We start from the raw sequence: 15,179 nt of genomic DNA, 5'->3' as shown, positions 1-15,179 counted from the left end.
TTAATTAAAATCTGTCTGTTGGATCATAATATATTTTGCTAACAGACAAGGCATGTGAACACAGAGACAAACCTGCATGGGTAAAAAGCATTGTTGTCTGCCTTCTGACATAAAGGTTAATTGGCAGATGTGTGTTTGTTCTGTTTAGATATATGAGATCAAATGACTAAATTTAAATTTTTTAACACATTTTCCTGTCTTCTTCTTATAGAAATTTATTTTTGGTGTAGTGATCAGTGAAAGAAGTGCTTCTTGCTTTTGGGGGATTTTCTGATCTAGAAAATCACTTTTTGCCCTGCAGTTAAGATTTTATTGCCAACTTCAAATTTAACAAGAAACAGAACATTTGAACATAGCAAGACAGTAATGCCAAAATTGTAAAGATGATCAGTTCTTCCAGGGCAAAATAATAAATAAGTAAATAAAAAAAAAGAGTTTTTTGCACCAGAGAGGAACAAAAAAATGTTGGTTTGCATTGATCTGTGAGTTAGTATGATTGATTCTTAGATCTAACATTTAAAATTCATTAGACTTCCCTGCAGCCATCTGAGGAAGGCATGTTGCCAAAGGAAGAAGGTGGTCTTGGTTTAAAAGTGCCATGAAAAAAGGGTTTTGTCTCTGTAAAGTTGGATGTGTTGGCATTGTCTCCACTTTTTTGTAAATTGGTGATCCTTGTTGTCTAACCTATTCACCAAAGCTGCACAAGTGATAAGGCAAAGACCAGGATCTTATCACTTTCTATTTTCCAAGCGTAATGAACCTGTTGCACCAGGGTTGGATGGCTTCCAACATGGAGGATCATCTGGTCCAAGCTGCCTGTCCCAGTACTTGATCCCTGACCGGTGTTGATCAGACAGATTACACAGTGGGAGAGCAACACTTCAGTGGCCATTTCTCCTGTCTGCTCATTTGTTGGCCTCTTTTACATTTTATGTCCATTTCATTGTGCCTTATAAACTACAATAACATCATTCATTTTTTATCAGAATTGAACTGGAAATGTTGGAATGTGCATAAAAGGCCAAAACTTTCTAATCAAGAGGTGAAGCAGACAGGAATGCAGGACTAAAAACATGCACTTACTGTAATAGGTCACAAAATCTTTCTGAAAACCTGATCTCAAAGCTTTAATATTAATCTTGGCTAAAATCCAATTGAACAAAAACCTTATTTATATGTACTATATATGTTTTTAGGTACTTCCCCCGTACAAAATATGTCCCAATAATTTTGTGATTTCTAACATCTAGAAACACATCAAAAATTGTTTTCCTCATTCTCATCTTTAAATTGTTTCTCATTCATTTTTGGTGCTAAAAGCTTAACAACAAAGCTAAAATTTACTTTTTTGGTGATGAAACACTCCATTTTGGGCAAATATACTAGCTTAGGCATACAGAAAACCAGAGAGGCCTGATTTTTTTTTTGTAAAATTAATTTTAGGATTGAAGGGCAGAATCAAAGTTTTAGAAACCTTTGATATCCATCAATGGTTTCTAAAACCAAACCTTGGAAACCTTTCATATTCATCACTCTTCTGCTGAAATAACCTGTCTACACTACTTCGGATAGTTTTTAAACTGATGCTTTTTTAATTCATCTACGAAAAAAATAAGCCCTGTGACAAAAATTCTAATAAAAACACTGAAATACTCATGTTGCTCCATTAGGTGTTGAAGACTTTTATATTAACAACATATCAAAATACAAAGAAAGAATAGTTTTAGCTTGGCTAAATATTCTCCTAAAACGGTTGTGGCTCTGTTTTTTCCTTTGACAAAATTCCCTCTCAGTTGTTTACCATTTCAACTCAAAAAGCTGATTGGTGACAGGATCAGGATTAATAAGACTGACATAGAAAATTGACAAAAAGTCCTCTATTGTTATTTTGGTTTCTAAGGCACAAAGTGATAGTGGGCTATCACAAAGCTGGATGCTATGTTATATGTTCTCAAAAATGTTGTACCTCAGGTCTACACACATGCACCAAAAATGGTATTTAATTTTTTTTTTAAACTATAAACACTATTTTCAGGTTGACAAGAGAGGTGCAAACACAGCAAAAAGAAATGTTTTCTAAAATATTTGTAACAATATAAATGAGAACTAAGTCACAACTAACATTTCAGACACTTAAGATTGAAAGAAAAAAACCCACAATCTTGGGGAGTCTCCAGTGCATTTGCCAAACAAGCTGTAGTGAACTTGTGTGACTCCTAGTTTGTGGTAAAAAGCATTTATTGTATTTGAAGTAAATCTGAACTACATTTGAATCACTGAATAATATTAGGCTGTTATTATTCATGACCTTTCAGCAAATATATTACAAGCTACAATGTGTTGCACCGTTAAGTCCTTCATAGTATAAATGTGCAACTGTTTTCTGACAGAGTGACATCAATTGTGAAAATATTTAAAATTGGTGGTCCGTGTCTGGGCTTGGAGGTTCTAGCTGTGCCCCTACGGATATATGGTGTTACGGGGGTGTCGCTATCTCTGTGGCATTGGCCTGGGGGGCTGTTGCTGGGCCTGGCTCTATTGTTGCTGCCTGGCTGCTGTGTGTCTGTGCCTCCGCTCTTCCTCGTGCCGTTCTCATGTCCTGGGGGGTGGATCTGGGTCCCCACACTCACTACCAAATATTCCTAAGGAGAAACCTTGTAGATACATATAGATACACATACCTAGATTCAGGTGTCTGTCAGATACACCTTTAGTTGGGCTGCGGTTGTCACTAAATACCCTCTTGTATTACTTGACTCTGTGTACTTTCCATTGAAGTCATAATTATCATCATATACTGCATATGCTTTTTGTTGTTGTGGATTCTTTGTTTTGTTTTCTCAGAGTTCAAGGGTGTTGACTTGTTTTATCTCTATGATTTTATTCTTCAAACCTTTTCCTCCATCTCTGTTCTCCATTTTCTTTCTTCTTTCTCATCTTTGTGTTCATTACAATTGAAATAAACCCAAAGCAATTTCTAATAAAGTTTTATATACCAAGGGGAACATCATGGTGAAAGCCATAATGTTCCGCTTGTGAAAGCAAATCTGTTGGGCCTTACCTTGACATTCCAATGACAATTCTGAGTGGCACACAGCTGAACAGGACACGTTAAAAAAAAAAAAAAAAAAAATTAAAGCCCTAGCATTATTTATTAAGGAATGCATATCACCGGGTGCATTTCATGGTAGAGTTTTAAACAAACATCATCTTATGATGAGAAGAGACAAACTTAGAGCTGTTTTGGTTAAGTCTTGTAAGTGACATCACATGTAATCTCGTGATATTGCGAGATTATGCTAGATGTGTTAGCTCTTGAAGTATGTGTTGCTAATGACCCTCACCACATCAAAGAGTTACAAACAAGCAAGACTGTCTCCAGCAGTTAAAGCCAAAGTTTTTTTTTCAAAATATATTTATTCATTTTCTTTTTTTTTAAGTTAGGGGGGGCTTACATATTTTTATAATTTTACAGTTCAGTCTAAGAGATGATAAATGCTCAGGACAAGATGGTGGACACGTGCTCCTCCGTATGGTCAAGGAAAGGTTTCCATATGCATCCAAAGATATCAGTCTTGAAGTGGACGAGGCGTGTTAAAAAGTCAAGTGGAATGTGTTCCAAAATAAGCTTCCTCCATCAAGAAACAGCAGGTGACTTATTGGAAATCTATTGCCATAAAATATTCTTTTGAGCACAAAAGGTTAGAATATTACATAACTTACTCTTGTTTTTGTTTTTAAAATGTTTACTCTGTAGACCAAGAAGAAGAGACACTGGATCAAGATCAATGTTGATTTTGATAATTTTCCTGATATTAACCAGAATAGATTCCCAGTATACCTGGATCTTGGGGCATGACCAAAGACAGTGTGTGAGGCTGCCTTCATGTATTTTACATTTAGGGCACAGTGAAGAGGACCCTGGTTTAAACTTAGACACCTGGTTTGGGGCCAAGTGAGCTCTATGCAGTAATTTAAGTTGCAAAGCCCAGGAGCGATTACAAATAGTAATTTTTCTGGCGGAGTTCCAAATACTGCTCCACATTTCTTCAGTTGTCCTCCCCAGCTCTGAGCCAGAGTTGGTGAGTTAGACTTATAATGACATTTTAATGTTTTAGAACACAAACTGACACTTTACGAGTTCCAAAAAACAGCTTTTCAAGGCCAGAGATCTCAGTGTTATTAAGTAAAGTTGTTCCTTTTTTAATAAAATCTCTTATCTGGAATAAACGGAAGAGAGTGTTTTTCCCTATTTCAAAGGTGTCCACAACCTGATAAAATGACATGAGGATCCCTTCTTTGAAAAGACAGCTTAAAGAGAAAATACCCTTAGTCACCCATTCCCCAATATCTGCATCCAGCATGTCTAGAAGAAAGTCAGGGTTATGGACAAAGGGAGTAAAAGGGGTTGTTTTCTCAGTTCCCCCTTCATTGTGTCAAGCTGCTCTCCATGCCTTGACTGTGTTAACAGAAATTGGATTGTTACAGCATTAATTTATAGTTTTCATTTTTTTTTAAAAAAGCAGACATTTACGAGGGCAGTCACATAACAAGGCTTCTATATCCAGCCACACAGTGGATGGATTTCCAGATATGCACCCCCAGGCATCCTAGAAAGGTCCTTCCTGTTGTTTAAAGTTATTTCTGTCAGTGTCTTTTTTCATTTATTAGTTTTCTTAGTCCTTTGTTTTTCTGGTTCTTGTTACAGTCTAGCATGTTTACGTGCTGTTTATCTTTTTGCCAGAAAGAGCTTTTTCTCAGTGTCGCTGTTTGCCTTGTCTCACACACCTGTCATTCATTTGTAATCATCCCAGCTGCGTTCACTCAATAATCAACTCTCTTTGTATAAATAGTACTCAGATTCTCAGCTCCTCACACATATTTCCAATTTATTTATTTAAAACAGGAGCAATACATGGGCAGCATGGCGGTACAGTTGTTAGTGTTGTCGTCTCAGAGCGAGAAGATCATAGGTTCGCCTCCTGGTCATTGTGTGTGGAGTTTACATGTTCTCTCTGTGCATGTATGGGTTTTCTCCAGATACTTTGGTTTTCTCCCACAGACCAAAAACATGTATGTTAGTTTAAGTCAGGGGTGTCCAATCCTGGTCCTCGAAGGCCACTATCCTGCATGTTTTACTTGTTTCTCTGCTCCAACACACCTGATTTGAATCAATGGGTAATTAACAGGCTTCTGCAGAACATGAAGAGGTAATTTAACCACTGAATCAGGTGTGTTGGAGCAGGGAAACAAGGAAAAATTTACTAAATTGTCTGGGTGGACAATTTAGAGCTGGGTGGTCACAGAAAGTGTATGTCATCAGAATTTTTAAACTAAATGCAAAGTTCTTGTGGTTCATCATCAATCTTCACTCGGCAATAAATCTATTTGTTGTTGTTTAATCCTGTGTCCAGGTGGTGGCACAGACCATATGTCATCACTTCACATTATTAAGCTGCAAAAGTGTCTTAGTCCTTCCTTACGGATCTGTTACCATCTCACTTCATGGCACAAAGTCGTATCAGGGTGGGTTGATTTCAACCCCCATCCCTCAGCTCATTTCAGTTCGTTCAGAAATCATACAGAGGCGGCAAGACGGTAAATCAGTTGGAATCCCGGCTGGAGCTATGTATGGTTCCTCCCTCTGTCCAAACCCTGGTATGGTAGGCAGGTGAATTGGAGATTCTAAATTGACCTTAGATGTATGCCTGTATGTGTGTGATTGTGGGTCTCTGTTCTGGGCTTGTGATGGGGACTGACAGCCTCATTGGTTGACTGCTCAGATAAACTTCAGCACCCCCACTCCACCCACCATGAACATGAACAGGACAAAAGCAGTACAGAAAAGGGATGGGTGGAATCTATGACAAAGTGAAGTGCCTCCAAGTCAATCTGATTAACTACATGGTAGGATAGTACAGATCTTGTGCTGTGCATCTAAACAAAACGTGTTTTGTTTCATTTTTTGTGATTTACTAACTGAGTCTGTCTCTATTTTCACCAGTCATGTGTTGTTCCTTTTCTTGCAGTTCTTTCTGTTATGAGCTTAATTGAACTGATTTTTACAGTAATTTTATGGTCCTTTTCCAGACGTTGAAGAAATTATGAAGACTTTTTGAACATTGTTGCACATCCATGGCTGGCACACATTTTTCCACATCACGTGGAAGTATGGGTAGTGTCTCTGGAATGACATCCTAGAAAGGTCCTTCCTGTTGTTTAAAGTTAAAACAAGTCATTGTTGAGCACAGGGTGGCAACAAAAAGTGTAGTTCCTATCACTGAGAAACCAATTGCCAGTTTGAGTTTAACTGTAATTTGTTTGGTCTCCTTTAGCTTTATTGTTAGTCTTACAAAGTCTCAAAGAAAATGTCTCCTCCTTCATGCATTATGCTTCACTGTATTTACATTCTGGTAATTATGGTAGCAAAGTACTTTTTTGTTGCTAAAGACAGCATAAAAACCAACAAGTGGCCAAAAACTAAGTAGTACCCACACAAAGTTGTTTTGCAATTATTTACTTCATAGAAAACCTAAAACACGTACAACATTCTTCTCAGTTTCATGGGAAAATGCTGAATCCATATTCAATCAAAAGTACTGAGAATGTTGAAGAGAAGTGAATTATTTTTACATTCTTATTAGTTTCTGTAGTGAATCTTATGTTGTTTTCTATGATTCAAGAGCATACGTGGCAGGGGTCTAATGACACTATTGGTGTACATATATTGACCTTTATTTATTGGGGTGCAGATGATAAGCATGCAGGAGAATAAGTTATATTTCATTTGTCATAATACGTGGAGAGTTGGTTGGACCCAAAATGCAGACAGATAAGGTGAAACTCAAAAGTAAACACATTTATTTACAAAAGGAATACAAACGGCTGACGAGGCAACAACTAAACTAAATGACAAAACTTACAAAACAGGACTCCAAAACTATGAGGGGTGAGACATGACGAGAAACCAGGAAGCTAAGGAGAGAAACACAATGAACCAATGACAAGTGAGGGAAATGACCAGGTTTTAAAAGCTGCAGGAAATTAAGAGAAGTGGGCACAGGTGAGTGATTAAAAACTCAGGGCAGGTGTAGATGGGCGTGGTAGGGTAACAAATGATTGACTGAGGACAAGAGAGTATGACAAGAGCACAGAGCACGAAGAGCCAATTGACAAAGCAAAATACAGGAACCAAATAATAGAATTAAATAAACAATTAACTCAACACAAAAAAAACAGTTTCTGGAATCATTATCTATCAAAGGATAAGAAACTAACGAGGACATGAGATGACGAGTCCGAATCAGGCCTTAGGTTAATCAGAACTTATGCAAGGAGGTCTGGGCATCATAAATACCAGAAGAATAGAATACTAATCAGATGTTGCTAGATGCAGCCTGATGCTGTCGTAGTTAACATCTCCGGATTTGCAAATCTGCTCGGTGGGTTTTCATGTAATTCTTAATCAATTTTGTCAATACTTTAAAGACTTGTCTCCTGGTCAGATCCTCCTCTAAAAGAAACAACTCGAAAGGATTGGGAACTCATTAATCCTTAACAATGTGCAGTCAGTAAACTGAGTGAGCATGAAGAAGGAGAATATTAAGAGAGACACATGTGAACACTTTGAAAGAGTTCCAAGGTTCCCAGGTGAGATGGGATAGACTGTACATATAACTGTTGTCTGGGTTCTTCACCAGTTTTATGGGAGAGTGGCAAACAGAAAACCACTGTTGGAAAAAAAAAAATCTCAACTGGATCAAGATTTAATCTCCTTCTTCACACTTGCTCAGTCTGTGAGGATGGCCTGCTCTTGGTAAATTTACACGTCCCATATTCCTTCCATTTCTTGATGATGGATTTAACAGAACTCCTGGGGAAGTTTAGGGCCTTGGAAATTTTCTGTATCCACCCCCTGAATTGTACTTTTTAATAATCTTTACTGAGTTGAATTAGGACGGTGTTTTTAAAGGGGATTAATCTTTGTGCCACTACTTATTTTACATCAAATATTTTTATTTGATTGGTATTTCTATGTAGAAATTTAGTTTCACCTTGTCACTGAAGGGGTTTTTTTGTAAAGAAGGCCAATTTATAGTGATCATAACTGATTTATGACAGCAATAAAAGCAGAAAACATCCAAGGGGGTGAAGGCACTGTAGTTAGAGATTTAATTTCACCAGCATGCCATATGTTGAAGCGTCCCTGGGTAAGACACTGAATCCCTCTTTGCCTCCGACATATATATTTTGAAGCAAGACTTTCCCCTTTACATTGTAAAAACAATGGGGACCCCAAGCCTCATAAACTGTAGATAAACCTTGATAAGAATAAAGAATTCTTCATCAGTACCCACTGCATCTATGTAGGTTAGACAGTAGACTATCTGACACAACATTATGTTAATCATCCTATTAGGTTGCACAACATTGATAGTATCCCTTCTGCTTTTAAAACTAGAGCCCTGTGGATCATTTTGACCCAAGAGCAGCAGGAAGGGTATAGGCATGTTTGTATTTTATTAGATCCAGTTTGCAGATAAACCAAGTTACATTGTTAGAAATCTGACATACCAGAAAAGCATTCTGTAATTTAATCTTAAGGAAGAAGTCTTCTAAAGAATGAATAAGCTGTTAGGGTGTTTTTTTTTACCATGTGAACACTGGCAACAATCCAGATTATGTGATTTCACCTAGCTCTATACAGTAAACTGTCACAGTTTCCATTTGTTGAATAGTACCATTGGCGACTGACTGTCAGGTTTCGTAGAAAACATATAATAAAGAGGGAAAATGTTGCAGAAAGCTTAGTGGTGCAATAAATAAATAAATAAATAAAAACAACGCTGTTTCTTTATTATTTTTTTAGCAAAGGTAAATTATGAGTTAAAATAATTTTCATGGATCACAACAAATTTACGAGGTGTGTGTGAGTTTATACATATTTTTCATCTAAGCACAATTAAATATTAATTTTTAGCTTTAAAGCTAAGTTACTATAAGTCCCCATGATTGGGTGAATTTTGGGGAGTATTTCGTTTTTTGCCAATGTCCAACAATGGGTCGTGGTTGTTCGGGTCTTGTGATGATAGACGGATAAACCATCCAGTGAGTAGCCCTTTTCTTACCCTTTGACTGTTGGTGTAGGCTCCAGCCCCCACCCTGAACAGGACAGTGGATACAGACAAACACGAAGGGGCAAAAGTATGAGCCCAGTGAGTTATTGTACATAGAAGGTGAAACAAGAATAGTAGGCAATTCTTCTTCTGGTTGCCCTTCCTGCTGTTTAGCAGGATCAACTTGGTTTCTGAAACCAAGTTCATTAGAGATGTGATGTTCATGAACAATACGGGGAGGAGAACAGCAGTTATTGTGATTGGTGAACATGTGCTCATGAGGGGAAGCGGGGTTTGTGCGCTTATCAAGTCATGTGGGACAGCCATAGGCAGTACGCCACTTTGTTCGCTGTGCATAGGACATACAGTTGTACATAATGTCACCAGTAGTACCATGTGACTAACTGTTTGAAAGTAAAGGATCTGCAAGATCCGGATCCTTTCAAAGAACCATATATCCCAACTCTAATATTAAACACATCTGCTGCCTGATAGTTTGATTAATGTTGCACCAGGCATGATTTAGTGCATTGTTTGTTAATTGTAAATGCGATTTTTATGAAATATTGTATTTTTAAAACAAAACCTTTTTGTGAGCAGCATTTTTAAAAAATTAGATAGTAAACAACTAGTCTCAGTAAATGGCATAGGATCATTCATTGCTTTGTAGTGCTGTATTACATTTAATATCAATCAAACTCATGTTGAATCACATCATATTGACATTAAGGGCTGAATTGTATTGTATCAGTTTTTGCTGCTCAAGTATCTTTAATGATTTAATAAACTGAACTGTTGCTGGAGTATTGAAATATGTATCATATTGACCACTGACATGAAGACAACGTGATGCACAACCCTAGTCTATAGATAACTGGTTGGATGTGCACCCCAATATTACTTTCCAAAATCCTTTAACTTTTCAGTCATTTTCTTCGTGCCAACTTTTCTGAGGTACATTGCAGCTAAAATATTTTTCATAACATAGAAAAATACCTCACTTTGATATTATATATATTTTCTCAGTTGTAAAAAAAAAGGAAATTGTATCTACAACTTCTTTGCACTGGATTTACAATAGTTTGGAAATGATTTGTAATGTTAAAGCTGTTTCTATGATTTCATCTAAAAGTATTGTTTAATTTGCTTCTCTGGAAGGAACTCTTGCCTGATGACATGGCAAACTAAGGTTGCTTTGAGCAGTTTGGATTTCAAATAAACATGTTTTTCCTAAAGCTTTGCAAAACATTTTTGGTACTTACCAACTTGTTGACTTTCTGGAAACAATGTGACCCAAATAAAATAAATCACAGCTTTCAGCTCTCTGGGCTTCATGGATTAGTTCATTGCTGTGTACCTTAGAGTAAAGCTGTATAAAGTAGCTTAACCACAGAGAAACTAACCTGCTCCAACTTTTGCTCTAATCTCTGATCTGTTGGTCTTGGTTGCATCTGGAGATGAATTTCTCTCCTGCTTTCTGACATACTCATAAGTCTGTATGATACACTGAAAATATGCAGGTATCTGTCAAGCTTTGTGCTGAAAAGTATTAATTTTAAGTAACTTTGGACAATAAAAATGGTATCATGGCACTTAAGTTTTTTTTTTATTCATTTATAGTTTGTCATGAATAAATGGCATAATAATCCACTTGTATTTTTTTTTAAGTGATGCCAGCTATTTTGACTTTCTCATGTATTTTCTGATTTGATCTGAATTTAATCTTATATTTGTTATTTTTTTACATCTTCATAGAGAAACCCAAAACTTTTATCCCAGACTGGCCTGTATCTAGTATAAGTCACATTTCCAAAGGATGATAATCCCCAGCAGGTAATGCTCTGACAGACTTTCTCTAATACCTCACGTTTGGAACATTGTGACCGAAGGTGGCTCTTCACTTAATGAACACTCACATATGTCAATACAACCTAATCCCTATTAACATTTAGTAATCTTGTTAGATTTGTGCAAAAGGAGTTTGCACAAATCTATCTTTAATTTTTATCTGCGTAAACGGCCTGTTCTTAGACTGGGGAACAGTTTTGTTGTTGGACTTGGCACTTGCCCCAACCACATGGCTTTACATATGGTAGTCAGAGTGTGTGGCCCCGTTTTTACTTATTGTGTCAGTGAAGCTGTTGGTAACATGTTAGACAACTAACAGTTGTTGCATTCACATTGTAAAATCTTAAAAGTGATATAACACAATGACAAATTTAGCATGTGCCTTCTTAGAGAGGGTTGTTTCGTCTTGTTTTCAGTCTGAAGTTATCTCAATCTAAAATGGTGCCAGACTAAAAGATGTTTGTGACATCGGTTGCATCACTTTAAGTTTTTGACTTGTTGACTTACTTGTCTGATTTTTTTTCTATACTTCTTTCACAATCTATACTTTATGCCATGTTATATAAAATTCTAAAGAAATACACAGATCAAGTATAGTCAAGCGAAATCATATGCTTTGCAGTAAACACACTTAACTGCAACATAGTTTCATTCATGGTGGAAACAAATATGTACACATACATACACATACACCAATTTTAAGTTTTATACACACACAACAAATTTCACCACATTTAACTTCATTAACTTGGAGTATTTTGTGTAGGTTTGCTACATATATCAAATAAAAAATTTAATTAAATTTATTGTGGTAAGACAACAATAAAAATAACAAAAATATATCAAAAGGGGGTGAATACATTTACAACCCACTGTACCACCTTAAATCATATTTTTGCATATATTTTTTAGCCCAATAAAAAACATTTTTAGACAAACAGTGCCATAAGTACCTTAAGGGAATAAACTTGTGACACTTGTCATATGCATGATAAGTGTGGTAAGGATGACAGACTATCAAAGGTTTTTCTAGACATTTGAAAAAAGACAAAGCAGTATATCTTGACTGCAGGATATCTTAATCTGATGGCTAGAAGAAATTCTAAGAATTTTCAACATAGGACAAGAAACAGGACAGCTATGTTTCAATACTTCATACAAAAAAGGCTAAAATGTCTACACATATTCATTTATTTTATGAAAATATATAAGTATCCACACTTCCATTTTGAGGTTTTATTATCTCTAATGTTTTAACCTCACCCTAACCACAAGAATCTAATCTTAGCAATTACGTTAACCCAATTAACCTTCTCCTCAGCCATAATCCTGACTGTAAGTGATCTAACTTCTTTTCAAAAGTCCACACTTTTTCAAATGCGCCCAGAGTAACTAATGCCATGATTAGTGCATGGTTGGTGCAGGTTTGGTGTAAATGCTGATAAAAATAATCCCTATGCTCAAAAATGTGAAGTCTTGCCAAAATGTATTGATGTTCCTAATTAATTACTTCATCACAACTGGGAGCATTCAAAATTGTTTATACTACAACCTTTTGTCTTTTAGTTTAAAAGGTAAACATTTATTTTAGTTAAAGAGAAATTGTAAAATTATACTTTCTATAAAAAGTGTTATCTGCTGCTTGTTTCGGAATTGGGTTACAGAGGCAGGGAGACCCAGACATCTCTTTCCACAGCCAACTCCTCCAGCCCCTTTTTGGAGGCATCACTAGGGAGGGGTCCAGATTCCATCCAAATGCCTGAACCACCTCAACTGGTTCCCTTCGATGCTGAGGAGCAGCAGCTCTACTCAGACGTTCTCCTGGATAATTGAACTTCTCATCCTATTTGGGAGAGCCCAACTACCCTGTGGAGAAAACTCATTTTAACTGTCTGTATGCAAGATTTTGTTCTTTCAGTCACTACCCAGAATTCGTTACAATAGGTGAAGTTAGGAACGTAGCTCAACCAGTAATCAAAGAGATTTGCCTTGCAGCTCGCCCCCCTCCTCAACACAACAGATACAAATCTGTGGCAGCTGCCTAGATTCATCTGTTGATCAGGCTCTCCATTCTTTCTTCACCCATGAACAAAACCCTAAGATATTAAAACTCCTCCATTTAAGGGAGCATCTCACTCTCAACCTGGAGAGAGCAGTCCATCTTTTCTGACTGAGGACCATGACCTCAGATTTGAAGGTACTGATCTTCATCACACCTGCTTCACACTCAGCTGTGAACCATTCCAGTGAAAGCTAGGGATCAGGGCACAATGAAACCAACAGGACTATATTGTTTGCAAATAGCAAAGACAAAATCCTGAGGCCACAGAACTGGACCCCTTCCACCCCCTGGCTCCACTAAAATATTCTGTTCATAAAAGTCATGAACAGAATTGGTAGCAACAGGCAGCTCTGGCGGAGTCTAACCCACCCTGAAGAGGTCCAAGTTACTACTGACAATGTGAACCAGACTCTTGCATCATTTCTATAGGGACCGAATGGCCTGTGGCATCTGACCCCAATCCCAAAGTCAAGCATCCCCCACAGGGTACCTGAGGAACATGGTTGAATGCCTTCTCCAAGTCCACAAAACACAAAGGCTGGGCAAATGTCCATGCCCTCTTAAGGACACTAGCAATGGTAAAGAGCTTGTCCAGTGTTTTACACCCATGACAGAACCTGCATTGTTCTTCCTGAATCCAAGGTTCAATCACTGACTGAACTCTCTACTCCAGCACCCTTGAAAAGACCTTACCACGGAGGTTGATGAGTGTGATTTGCCTGTAATTGGAACACACCCTCTGGACCCCCTTCTCGAAAAAGGGAACCACCATCTTAGTTTGCCAATCAAGTGACACTGTCCCCGAAGTCCACATGATTTTGCTTGTCAGTCAGAACAGACTGAGCTTTTTAACTACTTTGGCGACCTCATCCCCAGTTGTGGAGGAAGCCACCTACACTCCCCAGACTCAGCTCCATGGAAGGCATGCTGGTGGGATTAAGAAGATCCTTGAAGTGTTCATTCCACCTCCCAATGACACCACTCGTTGAGGTTAACAGCACCACACCCCCACTATACACAGTGGTGGTAAATTGCTGCTTCTCCCACCTCAAACTGACTGGCAGTTTGCCAGAATCTTCTTGGAGCCAATTGAGAGTCTATCCAAGGCCTCACTGAACTCCCACACCTGAGCCTTTGCCTCAGCAACAGCCAAGGCTGCAGCTCACTTAGCCTGACAGTACCCCTCAGCTGCCTCTGGAGTCCTACCAGCTATAAAAGCTTGATTGGACTCTTTTTGCTTGATGGCCTCCCTCACCCGGGGTGTCCACCATGATTTAAGGAGGGCCACCACGAGAGGTACTAACATCCTTGTGGCCACAGCTCAGGTCAGCTACCTCAACAATGGATGCACACAACATGGCCCACTTAGACTTAATGTCTCTCACCTCTGCTGGGATGCAGTTGAAGCTTTGCTGGAGGTGGGAGCTAAAGATCAGTTTGACAGGTTCTTGTGCCAGGTATTCCTGTCAGGATTTGGGTTTTGTTTTTGGTTATTCTTTGAGGTTTCTTTGGTATTTGGGATTATTGTTTTCATGTTTTGTCTATGTATAGTTTCTGCTTCTTGTGTTCCTGTCATTTTTCACTTCTCTTCAGTCAGTCACTTGTTTACTTGCCACGCCCATCACTACCTGCTCCTAGTTTGTAAGAACTCATATGTGCCCACCTCCCCTAATTACCCTCTGCTTTAAAATCTGGTAATTTCCTCAATTTACTCGCTGGTCCATTGTCGATTACACGTGCTGTCTAGTTCCTCCCATGTCTTGTCATGCCTTGCCTTGTCTGGTCACTTGTGCTGCTTTTTGGATTTTTGTTGTACTTTGGATTTGCTGCCTTGTCAGAGTTTTGTTTTTGTTTTTTTTAAATATTTTTTTTCCTGGAACCATGATGAGTCTGCACATTGGGTTTGCCGCTTTCTCCACACAACCTGACAATTCCCAGCAAACCCTCAATACATGTTTGGGTTCCTCTAAAACTAAAAGTATAATTTTTGGCTAATCTTTTAACTAAATCAACAACTAACCCTGCAATAATGTTGACGTTAAAAAATATCTAAAATTAAGAGATCCTAGTAATTCGCTAAGGCCAATTAGTAATATGATTGAGAGTGACTATCAGCCACTACCACACTAGATTTTATCTCAATATTTATATAA

This window comes from Kryptolebias marmoratus, linkage group LG11 (assembly GCF_001649575.2).
Source record: "Kryptolebias marmoratus isolate JLee-2015 linkage group LG11, ASM164957v2, whole genome shotgun sequence".
NCBI classification, from domain to species: Eukaryota; Metazoa; Chordata; class Actinopteri; order Cyprinodontiformes; family Rivulidae; genus Kryptolebias; species Kryptolebias marmoratus.
This window is presented reverse-complemented; position numbering follows the sequence as displayed.